The sequence below is a fragment of the Antechinus flavipes genome, chromosome 6 (assembly GCF_016432865.1).
Source record: "Antechinus flavipes isolate AdamAnt ecotype Samford, QLD, Australia chromosome 6, AdamAnt_v2, whole genome shotgun sequence".
Classification (NCBI taxonomy): domain Eukaryota; kingdom Metazoa; phylum Chordata; class Mammalia; order Dasyuromorphia; family Dasyuridae; genus Antechinus; species Antechinus flavipes.
The window spans coordinates 220,565,659-220,587,586 of NC_067403.1; positions in this window are offsets into that span (position 1 = coordinate 220,565,659).

The following is a 21,928-nucleotide window of genomic DNA, read 5'->3' on the forward strand; positions in this document are numbered from 1 at the left end:
GTGAACTTTCTGGATTGAAATATCTAAATGACTTCCTCCCAACATTCCCTTTTATTTGCTTGGTTTGGGGGGCTATTTGTAAATTTTAATACAGCTATAAATTAAAGAATTTAAATTATAGAATGATTTACTAATAATTTGATAAATATTAGGATAATCGGAATCCAACTCCAGTGAATACTGAGAATATGAATCTGAATTGAATAACTGTGGCTAGGTGAAAGATATACTTTGCAATATTCCTTTTTAATCTGAGAGCCAAGATTATCAGCTCTTTAAACTGTGTTGCATTACACCAGCTACCCCAGGTGATGCCATTTGTATTCCCAGGTAAATACATAGACCATACTTTAACATTTCAGTTCCACCTTAACTAGCAATAACACGATTTCTATCCTGACAGAGTCATAAATACCAGTAACTATTAATAATAAAATATTTGTCAAAACAGTCATAAATAATAGAAACTATCAACAACAAAGTATTTGTCAAAAAAGAATTATAAATAGTATAGTTGTGATGCTTTGTTCCTGTCACATGCTTTCTCCATCAGTACTATTCTAAATTTATCTCCAATATGTCTTTTGTTCACTGTTAAGGGAGGTGGTAAGCCAATGCTTTGAATTGTTCTTCCTTATAGAGAGCAGATCTCAGGTAATATCTGAACTGGACTCTTCCTGTACATGGACTTATTCAATACTGGTCCTCTACAGAATAGTTATCTGCATTGATTCAAAGACTTTTTTTTTCACTATGAGCTCTCAACAAAGATGAAATGATAAATCTAATTTTAAAATTTATGTGTGATTTTTTTTCATAGCAACTCTGTTAGGAAAGGATGCAAGTGACATTTTACGTACTTCTTAAATGATTAAAAGAACTCAGAGAGGTTCAATAACTATGGTCAGCTTAGGTTCTATGTTTCCAAATGGAGTGTATTTTTTTTCCCCACTCTATCACAGAAAAGGCAATGATTGTGTTTAGAAAATCAGTTATCAAATCATCATTGGATATAGATTGCTGTAAAACATTTAAATACTTTATGAAAAATGCAATGAGAAAGTATCCTAGCCTTTCAAAGGAGGAAAAACTTCCTAGTCAAGGGATGGTTGTCATTCTTCTAAGTAGTGATTGAGGTTAAGAGAAACCCACTGCATATAATTTAAGATACTAATAACTAAAAAATTTTTTATTGAATTTGTATTTACAAGATATGACATGGAAGAAACAACCACCACCTCCAAAATCAACAACAACAAAACATTGGTTACCCTATAGATAGAGGAAGTTACTGTAGAGTAAGCATACTATTAATATGAACAATTTTTTATTATCAAAGATATTTGTTTTATTATTATTTACAATGAATTGTCCATAGTGGACACTAGAAGAATATTTATTGGATTAGAAAAAGTGTTTGACTCTTATGTTGCTTTTGGAACATGTCCAACTCTGAAATTAACTGGAGGTTCTTCCATGGGGATGAACAATTTTTCAAATGTATTTTATAGCATTTGAAAAAGTCTAGTTATGTTGGGCTCACAAAAGAATACCTATTGACCTTGGGAACATATGGTACAAAAGGGATTTTCTCACAAGGTTCTTTAATTTTGGTAATGCATCATTATTCCCATTTCATTGAAAAAGGACTAAGACTGAAAGTAGAGAAGTGATTTACCCAGAGTCTCACAATAACTATTAAGTGATTGAAGCATATTGCAAATCTAATTCTTATGCTTCAAGCACTGCTTTCAGCACAGAGAAAGGTACATACACACACACACACACACACACACACACACACACACACACACATCCATAAAAAGGAATGCATGTAGATAGTTGGAATGATCATTGTAAGAGAGATATGCTTTTCTGACTTGTGTTATGTAGAAATAATCTAAGTAGATAATTAGAATATATGAAAAATTCAAAATCTAAAGTTTCAAAAATTCCCATTCCTAAGGAAAAGAATTTTCTTTGCTTATTTTTCCTTTCTCATTTTCTCTATCCACAATTCTGTAGTTGGGCTAACTTTTTTTGAGTTGCCTTATAAAAATTAATTAAATATACACTATAGAGTATAGAACTGGAATGTACCTAGGAGGTCATGTAGTCCAACCCTTTCATTTTATACATTAGGAAACAAGTCTCAGGCATGAAAAGACATGCCCACTATCATATAAGTTGATTAATCAGTCCATAAACATAAAATAGATATCCACTAGTGACAAAAGTCTAAGCTATAAAAAATAGAAAATCTCCCTTCTGGCAAAAAATTAGTATTCTAAGTGGAAAAACAAGATATATGCACATGAAAAGTAAAATATGCCAAAGTGCCAAAGTGAATATAAATGCCAAATTGTACCCCATAATGGTCTTCTGTAGTCCCAAAGGACTTGAGGAGGAAAGCCTTGAAAAAGAGAGCCCTGAAAAATGGCTGATCATTAGCTAGGTAAGCTGAATTAATCATACCTGGTATTATATAGCTTCTCAAGTCTATGAAGCCTATTTCATATCTTATCACCCCTGATCTTCACAAAAACCTAGTAAATACACAGTAGTATGGTTATTACCTCCATATTATAGATGAGAATGATGAGACAGAGACTTTTTCCATAGTATTAGAAGCTAGATTTATTTTAAATATGTCTTCTTACTGAAAAGGTACTGATTAGACATTGTTTCATTCTATGCATAGTACCTATTGCATAGTAGGTACATAGTAAATTCTTGTTTAATTAATAGTATTCTGTCCTCTTTACCATGTTGCCTTTTAAAATTTAAAATTAAATTAGTGGAATAAAGTGGGCAGAAAAGTAATGATTCTTAATCAAAGAAAAAGTAAACTCTTACTTTTTTCCTACTGTATCAATGGATTGGAAAACTTTACTTGCCCAAGCTTTGCAAGGATTAGCAAAAGAAGTCTACTCAATTCTTACTTATGCATATTTGTTTTAATATTTACAACCACTAATCACAATGGGAAAAGTGGATTGCATGCATTTTGAAGCATTTGGCTTTTTCTCTTGATCATTCCATCTGGGGAAGTCTGCTGGGAATGGAAATAACCTGGGAAAAAAGTAGGCCTTTTGGCCTCTTTTTACAAAGGTAAAATAAAATGAATTTATCCTCTCAAGCCAAATACATAAAGCCTCATTTCAGGGCTGGAAGGATCCATCATTGTGTCAGGTCAGCTGCATCTCTTCACACAGTACAGAACTGTGTGTATAATGCTGATAGAATTGTCGGTAGAGAAGCCCAAGGAACAACTGAGATTAATGAGTAGTGTAGGGGCTTGTCCATAAAATACAGTTGCAACACGTGGAAATAGATAAACAATAAAAACAATCTAGGAAAGACTCAAAATAATAAAGCTTTAGAATCCCAATTCTGACAGTTGATGTTCCATTAATAACCCAATAGCTGTTTGCACAAATACTCCAGTCATGAAGCATTACTTAGAAGCATCAGTTCTTATCACCATTCAGTTTATTAACAACTGAATAAAAACTCTTGCATCCTTCTCAGAATAAGAAGGTTTCTTTATTTATTTCCATATAACAGAGATGAAGGTTGTATTGTGATTAATCATCTGAAGCAATGGGAAAACCAACAGGCTTATTAGAACTATTGTTTTCTGAATATTTTCCCCAGAATGTTGGAGTTCATTAGTCCAGAGAATGAGTAGTCCTGGCTTCATCCTCACCTCCATCAAATAATTCCAGAGGATTGAAAATGGGGGTATTTATGACAAGATAGTAGATTAGTAAAGAGCACTATAACTTTATTTTGAGTTGGCAGACCTAGGTATGAATGCAGCCCCTGTCATTTATAAGCTCTATGATGTTGGACTGGTGACAAATTCTCTTGGCCTCAGTAACTCATTTATAAAATTACTTTATCATGCTTAGTTTCTAAATCTTGTTCTAGCTCCAGAATTGCAAACCTGTTCTGGTATTCTTTTTTTAATTTCATTTTAACAATATTTTTATTTTACCCAGTTACATGTAAAATTACATTGGTTATACATGTACATTCATTTTTTACATGTTTCCATATGTTGGGACGGAAAAATCAGAAGAAAAGGTGAAAATCCTGAAGGGGAAAAAACAGAAGAAAAAAACTGAATATAGCATGTGTTGGTTTACATTCAGTCTCCATAGTTCTCTTTCTGAATATAGATAGTGTTTTCCATCCAAAGTTTGCTTTGGATCATGGAAAAGAACCAAATATATCATACTTGCTCATCTAATAATCTTACTATTGCTTTGTGTAATACTATCCTGGGTTCTGCTTGTTTCCCTTATCAGTCAATGTAAATTTTCCCAAGCCTTTCTAAAGCCTGTCTGTTCATCATTTTTACAGAACACTAATATTCCATTATTTTCATGTAGCATAACTTATTCAGCCATTTCCCAATTGATAGGCATCTATCATTTTCCAATTCTTTGCCACCACAAAAAGAGCTGCTATAAATAATTTTTGTGCATGTGGGTCCTTTCCCCCTTTTGTGATCTCTTTGGGATACAGATCCAGTATGGCATTGCTGAATCAAAGACTATGCAGTTTTATAGTACTTTGGGCATAGTTCCTAATTGCTCTCTAGAATGGTTGGATCATTTCACAACTCTATCAGCAATACATTAATTTTTCCACATTCCCTCCAACTTTTGTTATTATATTTTCCTGTCATCTTATGAGCTGGTATTTTTAACAATAGAGAGTAAACTTTTCAAAATGAGAGATAATTTTTCATTGCATTTACATTCTGGTTCTTACAATGGAGTTTGTCATATAATAGGGATTTAGTAAATGTTGCATTGACATAGTCATTAAATTCTGCTATGTTAATATAGAAGTGAAGCAGAAAAAAATTTTTATTTTCCTGATTGAGTCTTAATGATATAGGCTAGACATTGAATGTAGTGAAGTTTCATAGTAGTCTTTCTGATTTCTTGCATTTTCTAGAAGTCACTGAAAATTAAATAAGGGGATTTCCTAACTGAATTTGTGTCTTTCAAGCAGCAACACTTTCTAGCCCCAACTTTCCTATTGCTCTTTTATACCAAGATGACTTTATATTTTCAGGCCATACTCCTTGGTGGCCAGGAACATATTTACGTGCTTTGTGCCTTCATTTTGCTTAACTCTAAGCTCAATTCCTCCATGAAAAAATGAAGCTACCTGTCTTACACTTCTTCTTTCCAAAATTCAAATTATTTGTTTATTCTGGGCCAATTATGAATCAGTGATTCTAGAACTATATTAGCTGGAAGGAAAAGATGATAAGGTCTAAAGCTTTTTTTTTCCAAATGAATATACTGAAAGCCAGAGTCTTAAACTAGTAAAAGATCAACAAAACCTATAGGTTTTACCTCTTAGTCCAATGGAACAGATAATACGATAAGCAGATAATCTGTGTGTATTTTATTCCAGATGCTTATAATGTTATAGTGCAAGCACTTATCTATTTCTTCTGAATCTAAATGATTGATCTGTGTTATTAATGTTAATAACTTTGTTGTATCCTGTTAATGTACAGAAACATTTTTGTCCTATTGTAGATCCATAAAAAGAATTCATTTGGATAATCTTCCTTGGAGTACATCTTGTTTTCCAGAATGGTAAACATTTTTTATTCCTTTCACTTGAAGAGTTTTTCTAACTGTTGCCTGATTTTTGGTGACATTGATACTAGGTTTATTATTCTTTAAGAAACAGGAAAATGGATGCTATTAAAATGCAAATAAAAACAACCTTTATAATGAGCTTTTAAGCTCAAAGGAATTTTACTTGTTTTCAAATCAAACTTTGATTATAGAGAATATTTTCCATGGAACTATAGATAACTTTGGTTTCTTCTAAAAATTTCTGGGATAATTATTTCTATTCTAATAAATTTGACTCAGTTCACTATATATTTAAGAAATGAGAAACTTGCTTAATTTTTGTCTCTAGTTTTATGCTTTTTTGTCTCAGCTTCATTGGTTTTGTTTTTGCAAAACATTTATTTTTAAATTTAATAAAAACAAAATTACTTATTTTACATACTATAGTGCTCTGTACCTTTTTTTGGCCATAAATTTTGCCCATATCCATACATGTGACAGATAAACTATTCTCTGTACTCTTAATTTACTTATAGTATCACAATTTATGTATATAGCATGTACTAATTTCGAACTTATCTTGGGTATACAGTGTGACATTTTGTCTATGCCCAGTTTCTATCAAACTGCTTTCCAGTTTTCCCAGCAAATTTTGTCAAGTACTGAATTGTTGTTCCAAAGATTTGGATCTATACGTTTCTTACATACTAGATTACTAAAAGCATTATTACTGTGTTTTGTGTTCTTAATCTATTTCACTGATCTGCCATTTTATTTCTTGCTACTTTGTAATACAATTTGAAAACTAGTACTGCTAGGTCATCTTTTTTCACATTTTTTCCTACTGATTCCCTTCATTTTATTTATCTTTTGATTTTTCAGTTAAATTTATATTTTTGGTTATCTCAATAAAATATTTTATTTTATTTTTTATTTGTTTTAATACACATTGCTTTATGAATCACATTGGGAGAGAAAAATCAGAACAAAGGGAAAAACCATGTGAGAAATAAAAAGAAAACTGAAAAAAGAAGTGAACATAGCATGTGTTGATTTATATTCACTCTAGTTAGTTCTTTTTTTTTTTTTTTTGATGCAGATGGTATTTTGTGTCAAAAGTCCACAGGGATTGCTTTAGATCACTGAACCACTGAGAAGAACCAAGTATCTCATAGTTAATCATCACACATGCTTGCTGTTATTGAATACAATGTATTCCTGGTTTGTCTGTTTAGCTCAGCATTAGTTCATGTGAATCTTTCCAGACCTTTCTAAAATCACCTTGTTCATCATTTTTTATAAAACAATAATATTCCATTACCTTCATGTACTTGTTTAGCTATTCCCCAATTAATAGGCACCTACTCATTTTCCAATTCTTTGCTACCACAAAACATTTTTACACATATGAATATTTTTCGCTCCTTTATGATTTCCTTGTTAATGACACGGCTGGGTCAAAGAGTTTGTAGTTCCATATTTACACCTACAAATTGCTCTCTAGAATGGTTAAATCATTTTACAATCTCACCAACAATGCATTAGTGTCCCAGTTTTTTCATATCCCCTTCAACATTTATCATTATCTTTTCTTGTCATCTTAACCAATCTGAGAGGTGTAAAGTGGTACCTTGCATAGTGATTTAGAACATTTTTTCATATAACTATAAATGGGTTTTTTGTCTTATGAAAATTGTCTGTTCATATCTTTGGAACATTTATCAATTGGGGAATGAATTGTATTCTTAAAAATTTGACACAGTTCTTTATATATTTTAGAAATGAGACCTTTGTCAGAAATACTGAAGATAAAGATTTTCCCCAAATTTGTACTTCTCTTTTAATTTTGTTTCTCTTGGTTTTGTTTGTGCAAAAAATTCTTAATTTAATGTAACCAAAGTTCTCCATTTTATCTTTCATTATGTTCTCTAGTTCTTCTTTGGTTTTAAATTCCTCCCTTCTCCAAAGATCTGATAGGTAAATTATCCCTTCTTCTCCTAATTTGTTTATAGTATCATTCTTTATGCCCAAATCTCTATACCAAGTTTCTGACATGGTATTTTCCAGTTTTCTCAGCAATTTTGGTCAAATAAATTCTTATTGTAGAAGTTGGTATTTGGGGGGTTAGCAAATGCTAAAATGCTATGGGCCTTGATTATTCTGTCATGTGTATCTAATCTATTCCACTGATCCACCATTCTGTTTTTTAGCCAGTACCAAATGCTTTTGGTGACTGTTGCTTTATAATGTATTTTTAGGTTTGATACTGCTAAGCCACCATCCTTTGTATTTTTTTTTTGCATTAATTCCCTTAATATTCTTGACTTTTTGTCCTTCCAGATGAATTTGGTTGTTATTTTTTCTAGTTCCATAACATAATGTTTAGTAGTTTGATTGGTATGGCACTGACCAATATAGGCAGAATTGTCATTTTTATTATATTAGTGTGGCCTAGCCATGAACAATTTATATGTTTAAATTTGATTTTATTTGTATGACAAGTGTTTTATAATGGCAGATAGACCCCCAAGTATTTTATTTTGCCAACAATCATTTTAAATGGAATTTCTCTTTCTACCTCTTGCTGATGGACTTTCTTAGTAATATATAGAAATGCTGATGATTTGTGTGGGTTTACTTTATATCTAGCAACTTTGTTAAAACTGATTTTTTTCTAGTAGATTTTTGGATGATTTCTAAAATTATCTCAAGTATATCATCATATCATCTACGAAGAGTAATAATTTTATTTTCTCATTGCTTATTCTAATTCCTTTAATTTCTTTTTCTTTTCTTATTGCTAAAAAAAAAAAAGAACACTTGTAATACAATGTTGAATAATAGTGGTAATGTTGGGCATTCTTGTTTCACCCCAGTCTTATTGAGAAAGCATACAGTTTTTCTCCATTACAACAAATTCTTGCTATAATTTTTTTAAATAAATACTTATTATTTTAAGAAAAACTCCCTTTATTTCTTTGCTATCTAGTGATTTCAATAGGGTTCAATAGGGTATTTTGTCAAAAGCTTTTCTGAGCACATATTGAAATTATCATATGATTTCTGTTGTTTTTGTTATTGATATGGTCGATGATGGTGAGAGTTTTCTTGATTTTTTAAAAAAATTTAATTCTTTTTGTTCATTTAGTTTTTATTGAATTCACAGGTACTCTGTCATTGTAAATATCCACATAAATATTGGGTCAAACTTTTCATATTTAGTGCAGAAAATTATTTTTCTAGTGTTGGTTGGACTCATTTTAAACTTCTGAGACTGTATGTTGTTTTTTTGTTATTTTTCTTTTTTTATTAAAGCTTTTAAATTTTCAAAAAATATGCATGGATACTTTTTCAACATTAAACCTTGCAAAACCTTGTGTTCCAATTCCCCCCACTTCTCCTCACTCTCTCCCCTAGATGATAAATAATCCAATATATGTTAAACATGGTAAAAATATATGTTAAATCCAATATATGCTTATATATTTATACAACTATCTTGCTACACAAGAAAAATCAAATCAAAAAGGAAAAATGATAAAGTAAAATGCAAGTAAACAACAACAAAAAGAGTGAAAATGCTATGTTGTGATTGACACTCAGTTCTCACAGTCCTCTCTCTGGATGAAAATGGCTTTCTTCATCACAAGATCTTTGGAACTGGCCTGGATCATCTCATTGTTGAAAAAAGCTATGTCCATCAGAATTCATCATATTGTCTGGCTGTTGCTGTATACAATGATCTCCTAGTTTTGCTCATTTCACTTAGCATCAGTTTATGTAAATCTCTCCAGGCCTCTCTGAAATCATCCTGTTGATTGTTTCTTATAGAACAATAATATTCCATGACATTCATATGCCATAAACTAGTCAGCCATTCTCCAACTGATGGGCATCTACTCAGTTTCCAGTTTCTTGCTACTACAAAAAGGGCTGCCACAAGCATTTTTGTTCATTTTGGTCCCTTTACCTCCTTTAAGACACTTTGGAATATAAGCCCAGTAGAAACAGTGCTGGATCAAACGGTAATGCACGTTTTGATAGCCCTTTGGGCATAGTTCCAAATTGCTCTCCTGAGTGGTTGGATCATTTCACATCACCAACAACAATATATTGATGTCTCACTTGTCCCACATCCCCACCAACAATCGTCATTATCTTTTTTTGTCATCTTAGACAATCCGAGAAGTGTGTAGTGATACCTCAGAGTTGTCTAAAATAAATAAATAAAATAATAAACAAATATTTTATATAATATTAGAATTAATTGTTCTTTAAATGTTTGGCAGAATTTACTTGCAAATACATCTGGCCCTGGGGATTTTTTCCTTAGGACTTGATTAATGACTTGTTCAATTTATTTTTCTAAAATGGGACTGTTTAAATAATTTATTTACTCTTCTGTTAATCTGGGCCACTTATATTTTTATTAATATTCATCCATTTCAGCTACATTGGCAGACTTGCTGACACACACTTAGGCAAAATAGCTCCTAATTCTTCCTTTAATTTTTTTGTCATTGGTGGTAAGTTCATTTTTTTAAATTTTTGATGCTGGTGATTTAGATTTTTTTCTGATCAAATTAAGCAAAGTTTTATTTATTTTGTTGGGTTTTTTTCCATAAAACAAGTCTTAGTTTTATTTATTATTTCAATTGTTTTCTTAGTTCCTGTTTTATTTAAATTCTCCTTTGAGTTTCAGATTTTCTAATTTAGTATTTAATTGGATTTTTCAAATTTGTTCTTTTTCTAGCTTTTTTAGTTGCATGCATAATTCGTTGATCTCCTCTTTCTCTATTTTATTCATGTAGCTATTTTGAGATATTAAATTTCCTCTAAAAACTGATTTGACTATATCCCATAGTTTTTGGTATGTAGTCTCATTATTGTCATTCTCTTGAATGACATTATGGATTCTTTCCGTGATTTGTTGTTTTACCCATTTATGCTTAGAATTAGATTATTTAATTTCATTGGTATTTAGCCTGTCTTTCCCTGGCCCCTTATTGAATATAATTTTTATTACATGGTGGTCTGAAAAGAAAGCATCTACTATTTTTGCCTTTCTGCATTTGATTGTGAGGTGTTTATATCCTGATATATGGTCAATTTTTATGTAAGTGCCATGTATAACCAAAAAAAAGATGTATATTTTTTTTCTGTCCCTATTTACTTTTCTCCCGAGGTCTATCATATTGTATGGAATAGAGAGAGATAATGTGAAGAACTTACAGGAAAGTATGAATTCTTTTTCTGTATTTCATTTTCATTATTTCTGTGTTTCCCCTATGATCTATATAATATGGCTGGCTCATATTTACTTGAGCCTTGGCCAGCTATAAACATATTTACTTAACCTGAGCTGATGACATTTATCAGTATTTGACATTTATTGATATTTAGTCTATTAGCTGGACCACTATTTGTTTGATTAAGCCTGAAGGCTTGATTTTCTGTTTCCCAGAAATCAGGAGATTTCGGGGAAACAGAAACCTTCCATTCCAATCTCCCCAAATAGCAACAACCAATTAGATGCCTCCCCCTCCCCTTCTCAATGCTCTCTTATGATGTAATTTCTTGTATAAAAGCTATGTATCTTTACTATTTCTTTAGCCCTCCTACCACGAGCTTTCTCTTTCTTATCTCGTAATGGGAGGGCTCATCCTCCAGAGGTTTTCAATAAATAACTTTTCTGCCTTCTATTGAGTGAGCTCTGAATAGTCATTTTGGGTAAGGGTCTTCTACGTCCCTCACAATATCTAGGTTTTCTAGGATCCTATTAACCTTCCTAGTTTCATTCTTGTTTATTTTATGTTTAGATTTTTCTGATTCTGAGAGGAGAAAGTTTAAGTCCCCCACTAGAATGGTTTTCTCTAGGAATTTGGCCACTCTACCATTTGTTACATACACCTTTAGAATCATTACTACTTCGTTATTTACAGTACTCTTTATCAAGATGTGCCTTCCTTCCTAATCTCTTTTAATAAGATTTATTTTTACTTTTGCTTTATTTCAGGTAAGAATTGCTATCCCTATTTTTTTTTAATTTCAGCTGAATCATAGCAAATTCTGTTCCAGCCTTTGATCTTTACTCTATATGTGTATCTGTGTCAAATATGTTTCTTGTAAACAACATATGTAGGAGTCTGTTTTTTAATTTACTCTGCTATTTCCTTCTGTTTTATGGAAAAGTTCATCCAATTCACATTAACAGTTATGATTACCACCTCTATATCTTCCTCCATGCTATTTTCTCCCCGTGTATACTTTTGTTCTCTTTCTACCCAGTTTTTAGTCTTGTGTTTTTTTCTCGCTCCACCCAGTACCCTATCTCCTATCATCCCTCCATCTTCTTTTAATAGTGTTTTTTTTTAACTTATTCCACCCAGTACCTTGTTTTCCATCAACCCTTCCCCTTTTCTCTTACCTTTTCCCTAGTGTATCTGCCCTTCCTTCTGTCCCTCATTTTTCTTTTCCTCTTTTTCCTCCTTCTTTATAAGGTTAGATAATCATTCAGATGAGTATAGAAATTTAAATTATTCTTAGAGACAAAAGTGATGAAATCAACCTTCAGATGATGTTCATCACTCTCCCTTCTTTCTCTCTATTATAATAAGTTTTTTGTACCTCATCATGTGAACTAATTTTCACATTGTACCTCCCTTTTCCTCTTTTTTCCAATACAGATCTTTTCCTATCCCTGAATGTCTTTTTCTTTGATATTATTTCATCAGAATCCATTCACAATCACACCCTAGTCCATGTGATGTGCCCCCTTCCTGTTTGCCCCAGTGACTGAGAGAGTTCTCAAGAGTTACAGATATCATTTTACCATCAAGGGATACAAGTAGTTTAAACATTAAATAATATACATTTCCCCCCTGCTTACCTTTCTAAGCTTCTCTTGAGTCCTTTTTTTGGTAGATTAAATTTTCTGTTTAGTTCTGTTTTTGTTCCCAATAGAAATATTGAATAGATTGAAATAATTAGATTATCTATTATATCTATTAGATATAATAGATATATCTACTATATCTAATATATATTAGATAAATAGATTGAAAGTCTCTTATTTCATTGAAGATCCATAATCTCCCCTAAAAGATGATGCTGAATTTCCTTGAATAGTTAATTCTTGGTTGTAATCCTAGGTCCTTTGCCTACCAGGATATGCTATTCCAGGCTTTTCAATCCTTTTTTTTTTTTTTTTTAAGAACCTGCAAATCCTGGGTAATCCTGACTTGATATTTGAATTATTTTTGTCTGGCAGCTTGTAGTATCTTTAACTTGAGATTGTAGTTTTGCAGTTTTACAACAATGTTCCCTGGGGTTTTCCTTGTGGGATTTCTTTCCTGAAGTTGATAGATGGATCCCTTCAATTACTATTTCCCCCTCTGTTTCTAGAATATTGAGGATATTTTCTTTAATTGTCTCTTGTAGAATGCTATCCAGGCACTTTTTTTTGGTTGTGGCCTTCAGGTAGGCCAATAATCTTTAAATTATTGTGAGAAATTGGAAAACTAAAGCACTGTTGGTAGAGTTAACTGATTTAACTACTCTGGAGAGCAATTTGGCACATTGCCCAGAGGGCAACCAACTTGTGCATACATTTTAACACAGAAATGCCATTATGGCTGTATTCTAAAAGGATCATAAAAAAGAGAAAAAGAAACTGTGTATTTAATGATATTTGTAGTATCCATTTTCATGGTGAGAAAACATTGAAAACATTGGGGAGTACCTGAACAAGCTGTGCTATATGAAAAACTATTGTACAGTAATAAATGAACAGACATACTTCAGATAAACCTGGAAAAGCTTATATGAACTGATACAAATTGAAATGAGCAGAACCAGGAAAATATTGTATCAGCAACATTGTATTATGATCAAATATGATTGGCTCAGTTCTCAGCAACACAAGGATCCAAGACAACTACAAAGGACTGATGAAGGAAAAGGCTATCCATAACCAGATAAAGAAATTATGAACTCAGAATGTAGATCAAAGCAGATTTTTTTCATATACTTTAATCTTTCTTATGTTTCCTTTGATCTGTTTCTTTCAAAATTGTGACTAATATGGAAATATTTCTCATATAATAGTACAAGTGTAAAACATATAAAATTGTTTACCATCTTAGAAAGAAGAGGGCATGGTGGCAAGAAGGGAGAAAAATCTGGAACTCAAAATCTTGAAAAAATGAATGCTTTTTTGACATGTAGCTGGGCAGTAAAATAAAATGTTGTTTAAAAATCTGACTTTGTATGAAGTGTTGGGAAATATGTTTTGTAATTATGTCCATTTAGTAAGAGTCTATCTCTTTATCTGTTAACCATCCCTCAAAATTTGCAAAAAAGCTCTTTGTCACCATCATTATCACTCCCTTCTAGATAATTAGAGTAATTTACAGATATATAGTATTTTGATTTCTGTAAATCGTTTACTCTTCAATAATGCTGTGAAAAAAGCATTAAAAGTATTATCATTATCATTTTCTGGATGAGTAAACTGAGACTCAGAAAGGTAAATTGATTTTAACTTTAATCATGTGACTTGTGTCAGAGCTAAAATTCAGATAGATAATATTTTAAATTCAGTATTCTATTCTTTCACTAAACTATGCTTCCTTTCCATTTTTTTGTGTCCTTTCGTGAGTAGGAAATCTGGAACTCTACCTAGTGCCTTGGATAGTAATCCCTCTAGTTATGACAGTAAAAACTAAACTTCAATTAATAGAGCAAGAGAGGTAGTACTATTTTTACCACCATATCATTATTTCTCCACAATAGCATCTATGTAAGTATGCATGTATGTTTATATATAATGTGTGTATGCATACATATGTGCATATATAATCACTTCCAAGTTTGCACATACATGTACACACATGTACACATAATCTACAAACTATACATTATTTCACTTGTCCCTCATTTATTGGAAGGAAGTACTATTATGACCATTTAACAAAGTAAGTAAATGATGCTTATTAAGGTTATGTAATTTAGTGGTATGCATTTGATTTTTGTAAGTTCTCGTCATATGGTAAAATGTTAAGTAAGTGATTTTTATATTCTTTTGATTCATTCATATATCTAAAAATTTAAAAGAGAAAAAGTAAAGATCATCTAGTATAATACTTGCATTTTACAGATAAGGAAATTAAGGATGAAAGAAATTAAGTAAGCTTCTGAGTGGTACACGAAAGTGAAGCTAGAAATTAAAGACCAATCTTCACTCTACAGATATAACATTCTTCACATGCTGACCTTTGCCTCATATTGAACTTATGGAATAATCCATTTATATTATCAGTTCTTTTCACTGGAACATTTAGAAAGGTATCTCTATATCTCACATTTGTATAATTGATTTTCTGAACCTAAGAATAAAAATGTACTATTATTATTAAATTTAATTTTCATTTATGTTTAATCTTATTGATTAGGAGGTGGATTTGATTCTATCATTTGATGTGATATTTAATCGTCCTATAATTGTGTTATTGGCAAAGTTGATAAACATGACATCTATACTTTTATTCAGTTATTGATTTAGAAATTTAAAGCAAATATTATAGCAGCATGGGTCTTTCAATTCCCCCACTGGTTTGGATTATATAGATAATGTTGATATTTCAATCTATCTTTATAATCATTGCAATGACCCTATTATTCATCACCAGAAGTTTATTGAATACCTGCTATATAAACTGAATCCTTGACGTATGGAACAGTTAGAGAATTGGATTCTAGTTGTAATAAGACATGAGGGAATTCAAGAATTGAAAAGAATATTAGAGATAATCTAATTCTTTTCTGTCAAGAATATACAAAGAAAACATTCTTCTTCAGAAAATGCCATCTATCATTAAAGATTGCCTTCCTTCAAACAAATATTGTATTAATGCACCTTTAGAATATAAAGCCAGGCCTTAATTATTCCAGACAGTACTCAGTAACATGCACCACCTCAAACCATAAGCAATCCACTGAACATGTAAAAGGACATTACATCACTAATTTTCTTTCCATTTTTTCATATAATTTATTTTTAACCTATCAGCATAGGACATAACATTGAATTTCAGGTATTTTCAGTGCAAAATCATTCAGATCATAAAAAATTTAAATTTAGTCATTTATCCATATTTCAAGTTATAAAATTATAGATATATGGTGGTTCTTTACCATATATTTCACACTAATCTCAAACTTCTAACTGATATGGAAAGTGATGTTTCTATTTCTCTTTTGCTGAACAAATTGAGCATTATCTAATTATTTTATATGTTGGTGTCTTGTCTAAATAGACTAAAAGCTTCTGGTGGGCAAATTCAAAATTTCCTCAAATTTCCTTTATATTCTCACAATGCCAAGTGTAGGGGAAGATGGAAAACAGATGATCAATATATTACTATTGATTGATTTATATAATCAAGATTAAAAATTTTGATGTTTTTTCTTTTAAATTATTTATTTCAATAATATAAATCATTAAAACTTATTAAGCATAGCATAACTTTTTTTTTTTCCAAAGGGAAGTTCCTGTGGGAAATTTCACCATAGTTGAGAATTATGGTTGTGAACAGTCTTTCCACTAACAATGAATGAATAATTATAAATTAGTCATAGCCTATTCCCTTCGTTACTAGGAGTTGTTAGGAGTTATTATTATTAGAAGTCAAAAGCAAGTCTTCATCCCAATATCAACTATCCTATATTCCAGTTTACTTTGTAGTTATTTACTTCTACAATTACTATAAATATTAAGAAAATGTTTAATAATTTTAAGTCATGTCCTTAGAGTCTTCTGCAGAATTCATTGCCCAATTCCCATTTTCCTGATAATAGTAATGTTTAAGTTGTTTTATGTTCTACTTTTTTTCATTTTCCAATAATAGATAAAAGCTTTCTCATATTACTTTTTAAAATTATTTCTTTATATTAAACTGACATTATTCTAATCACATTTATAATTTTTAATTAACAGAAGCTGATTTTCTCTCCCTCACATTCATCTCACCATTGGAAAAAAGAAAACCCTTTAATTATGCATAAGTTAAAAAATAAATTTCTATGTTGGGAATGTCTGTTATCTGAGTCCATCCCCTCTCTAGTAGGAGGTAGGTAACATGTTTAAAGCTTGGTCTTCCAGGGGTCATTTTTTTTTTGTCATTTTGTTGAACAAAGTTTTAAGAGTTTCCATTTGGTACTAGCTAAGAAATAGAGTAATTGAGAGAGAACCATCTGTATCCAGGGATAGCACTGTGGAGACTGGGTGTGGATCATATTATAGTATTTTCACCATTTTTGTTGTTGTTTCCTTGCTTTTTCATTTCTCTTTCTCATTTTTTTTCCTTTTTGTTCTGTTTTTTTTTTCTTGTGCAACATGATAAATGTGGAGATGTTGATGGTGGAATTTCACATGTTTAGTATATATTGGATTGCTTGCTGTCTGAGGGAGGGGTCAAGGGAAGGGAGGGAGAAAAATTTGAAATGGTTCTACAGGGATAAATGTTGAAAACTATCTTTGCATGTATTTTACAAATGAAAAGCTATTATTAAAAAAGATAAAAAAAAAACAGAGTAACTGATCATTGGAATATTAGGTTCACAAGACACAATAGTCAATGACTATGGTAATCTAATGTTTGATAAGACCAAAGAATATAGCTTCTAGGATAAGAACTCACTATTTGGCAAAAATTGTTGGGGAAAATTGGGAAATGGTATGACAGAAACCATTGACCAACACCTAACACCTTATCAAGATTAAGGTCGACATAGCTTCATGATTTAGACATAAAGAGTGATACTATAAGCAACTTAGGAGAACAAGGGATAGTCTGCCTCTCAGATTTGTAGTGAAAGAAGAAATTTATGGCCAAAGAAGAACAAAAAGACATTATGAAATGCAAAATGGATGATTTTGATTGTATTAAATTTAAAAGCCTTTGTACAAACAAAATGCATACAAGAATAGAAAGAAAGCATAAAAATGGGGTAAATTTTACATCCAAGGATTCTGATAAAGGTAGCATTTCTAAAATATATAGAGAATTGATTTAAGTTAAGAATACAATTGGTCAAATAATATGAAAAGCCAATTTTCATGTGAGGAAATTAAAACCCTTTCTAGTCATATGAAAAAATACTTTAAATTATTATTGACTAGAGAAATAAAAATTATAACAACTCTGGGATACCACTACACACCTTTTATACTGGCTAAGATGACAGGAAAAGATAATGATAAGTGTTGGAGAGGGGACATGAGAAAACTGGGATACTAATAGATTGTCAGTGAAGTTGTGAACTAATGCAACCATTTTAATTTGGAACCATGCTCAAAGGAATATCAAATTGTGTATTCCCTTTGATCTAGCAGTATCTATAACCGAAATGGATCTTGGAAAAGGTAGGGGAACCCACGTGGGCAAAAATGTTTATAGCAACTCTTTTTTGTCGTGGCAGGAATTGTAAACTAAATGGATGCCCTTTGAGGAATGGCTCAATGAGTTATGGGATAGTATATGTTATGGAATGCTATTGTTCTATATGAAATGATCAGCAGGATTTCAAAAAGGCCTGGAGAAATTTACATGAATTGATGTTAAGTGAATTGAGTAGAACCAAGAGACTATTGTACACAGCAACAAGATTATATGATAACTAATTGTGATGGAGTGATTGATTATTTTCAACAATGAGATGATTCAGCCCAATTCAAGTTGACTTGGGAAAGCCATCAGCATTCAAAAAAGAGGACTATGGGGACTGAAGGTGAATCACAACATAGTATTTTTACCTTTTTTGTTGTTTGCTTTTTATTTTCTTTTCCATTTTTTTTCCCTTTTTGATCTGATTTTTCTTGTGCAGCATTATAAATGTAGAAATATGTATAGAAGAAGTGCACATGTTAAGAAAGGGAGATGGGGGGAAGGGAGGGAGAAAAACTTGGGATATATGGATGAATGTTAAAAACTATCTTTGTATGTATTTTGAAAATAAAAAAAAAGTTTTAAAAAAGTCTTAAAAGTTTCAAAATTGTTTTAATAATATTTCTCTTGGTGGGCATTGAGAACAGTTCAGTTATTGTCAATTCCCCACAAAATAATTAATTAATTGAAATCTTTGAGAAGATAACTTTTTTTTTTATTTTTCAGAATACTTCAGAGTGTATTTACAACAATGACTAAGTGTTTTGAGTTCTTCTGGATAATGTTTACTATGTATTTCCATGTTGCTCTCTAAAAATATTTATATCTTAATCGCCACCAATAATTAATTTTTGTGTCTGTTCATCTAAAACCCAACCAACACTAACTTGAAATTCTGTTTCATTATTTTGACAATTCAATGAATGTGAAATAAAAGTTTTTCTAATATCCATATTTTTGTTAATCGTATGGCCAAATATATCTCAAGAGATTAATAACATTTCAATAATTTAATAAAATATATATATGTATGTATACTCACCTGATTGACTAATAGTCAAGTCCTTCTACCCCACCCCTAATAATTCTATTTTACTACTTAATATAATTTTTTTAATTGATAAAATAGAAAATTTTACTTTATTTTGTCTTTTTCATAATTAAAATTGGTACAGAATCCAACTGGAATCAACTAAAATGCATGTCATAACCCAAAGATTCTAACTTTTGGGATAAGATTTCATTATTTGATAAAAACTGCTGGGATAACTGGCAATTAATATGGCAGGAATTAGGCAAGGACCCACACTTAACACCATATACCAAGATAAGATCAAAATGGGTCCATGACCTAGGCATAAAGAACAAGATTATAAATAAATTAGAGGAACATAGGATAGTTTATCTCTCAGACTTGTGGAGGAGAAAAAAATTTGTGACCAAAGATGAACTAGAGACCATTACCGATCACAAAATAGAAAATTTTGATTATATCAAATTAAAAAGCCTTTGTACAAACAGAACGAATGCAAACAAGATTAGTAGGGAAGCAACAAACTGGGAAAACATCTTCACAATTAAAGGTTCTGATAAAGGCCTCATTTCCAAAATATATAGAGAACTGACTCAAATTTATAAAAAAATCAAGCCATTCTCCAATTGATAAATGGTCAAAGGATATGAACAAACAATTTTCAGATGATAAAATTGAAACTATTACCACTCACATGAAAGTGTTCCAAATCACTATTGATCAGAGAAATGCAAATTAAGACAACTCTGAGATATCACTACACACCTGTCAGATTGGCTAAGATGACAGGAAAAAATAATGATGAATGTTGGAGGGGATGCGGGAAAACGGGGACACTGATGCATTGTTGGTGGAGTTGTGAACGAATCCAACCATTCTGGAGAGCAATCTGGAATTATGCCCAAAAAGTTATCAAACTGTGCATACCCTTTGATCCAGCAGTGTTTCTATTGGGCTTATACCCCAGAGAGATACTAAAAAAGGGAAAGGGACCTGTATGTGCCAAAATGTTTGTAGCAGCCCTGTTTGTAGTGGCTAGAAACTGGAAAATGAATGGATGCCCATCAATTGGAGAATGGCTGGGTAAATTGTGGTATATGAATGTTATGGAATATTATTGCTCTGTAAGGAATGACCAGCAGGATGAATACAGAGAGGCTTGGAGAGACCTACATGGACTGATGCTAAGTGAGATGAGCAGAACCAGGAGATCATTATACACTTCAACAACGATATTGTATGAGGATGTATTCTGATGGAAGTGGATTTCTATGACAAAGAGACCTAACTGAGTTTCAATGGATAAATGATGGACAGAAACAGCTACACCCAAAGAAGGAACACTGGGAAACTAATGTGAACTATTTGCATTTTTGATTTTCTTCCCGAGTTATTTTTACCTTCTGAATCCAGTTCTCCCTGTGCAACAGGAGAACTGTTCGGTTCTGCAAATATATATTGTATCTAGGATATACTGCAACATATTTAACATATATAGGACTGCTTGCCATCTTGACGGGGGGAGGGTGGAGGGAAGGAGGGGAAAAAACGAAACATAAGCGAGTGCAAGGGATAATGTTGTAAAAAATTGCCCTGGCATGGATTCTGTCAATACAAAGTTATTATTAAATAAAATAAAATTTAAATTAAAAAAATAAAATAAAATAAAATAAAATGCATGTCATAAGGTATGATTGCAAATCCTTTTACTGTCAAATTTTTAGTCAGTTTCCTAGAGGACATTTCTTACATTGATATTTCTTTTTCCTATTTAAAAAAAATCTTTGGGTTTAGCAAATGCTGATATTTTGTGTGCATATGGATGGACATCTGGAGAACTATTTCATGGTACTATTTTTTTCTTTATTTTTGACCAGGACCAAATATGTTTTGATCGTAAAAATGTTCTAACTTGCTCATAATCTGATCAAGGAAGTTCAGTTTTATCAGTTTAACATCCTTTTGACATTCTTGCTCTTTGTTTCGTTTTTTTAATCCATATTCACCTGTGACTTTCATAAAGAAACTAATTCATTCTTGTGTTGCTGAGAAGAACTGAATCAATCATAGCTTATAATCACAAAGTGTTGCTGATAATATGTACAATATTTTCCTGGTTCTGCTCATTTTACTTTGTATCAGTTCATATAAGTTTTTCCTGGTTTCTGAAGTTTGCCTCTTCATTATTTTTTATTGCACAAGATTCTATTACATTCTCCAATTGATGGGCATCCCCAGTTCCCAGTATTTTGCCACCATGAAAGGGGATGCTATAAATATTTTGCATTTTATAATGCTCTTTATTTCTTTCTTGGTCACAAATGTTTTCCCTCCCCATAGTTCTGACAGGTAGTTTATCTCTTGCTTTTCTAATTTGCTTATGGTATTTAATATATTCACCTCCTTAATTTCTTTCCTGTTTATTTTCCAATTTGACTTATGAAGCTCTAAGAAAAGATAGTTGTGGTCCCTGACTAATATAGTTTTGCTATCTATTTCTTCCTGTAACTCACTTAACTTCTTAAAAAATGTGACATTTGGTACATATATTGTTAGTTTTGATATTACTTCATTGTCTATAGTACCATTTACCAAGATGTAATTTCCTTCCTTGTCTCTTTTAATTCAGTCTGTTTCTGCTTTTGCTTTGTCTTAGATCAGGATTGCTATCTTGTTTCTTTTTTCCTTCTGTTGAAGCATGATAGATTCTGCCACAGCCCCTTATTTTTGTTCTTGATATCTCTCTCTTTCAAGTATGTTTCTTGTAAAAAATATACTGTAGGATTTTGTTTTTTGATCCACTCTGCTATCCACTTCCATTTTATGGGAGAGTTCAT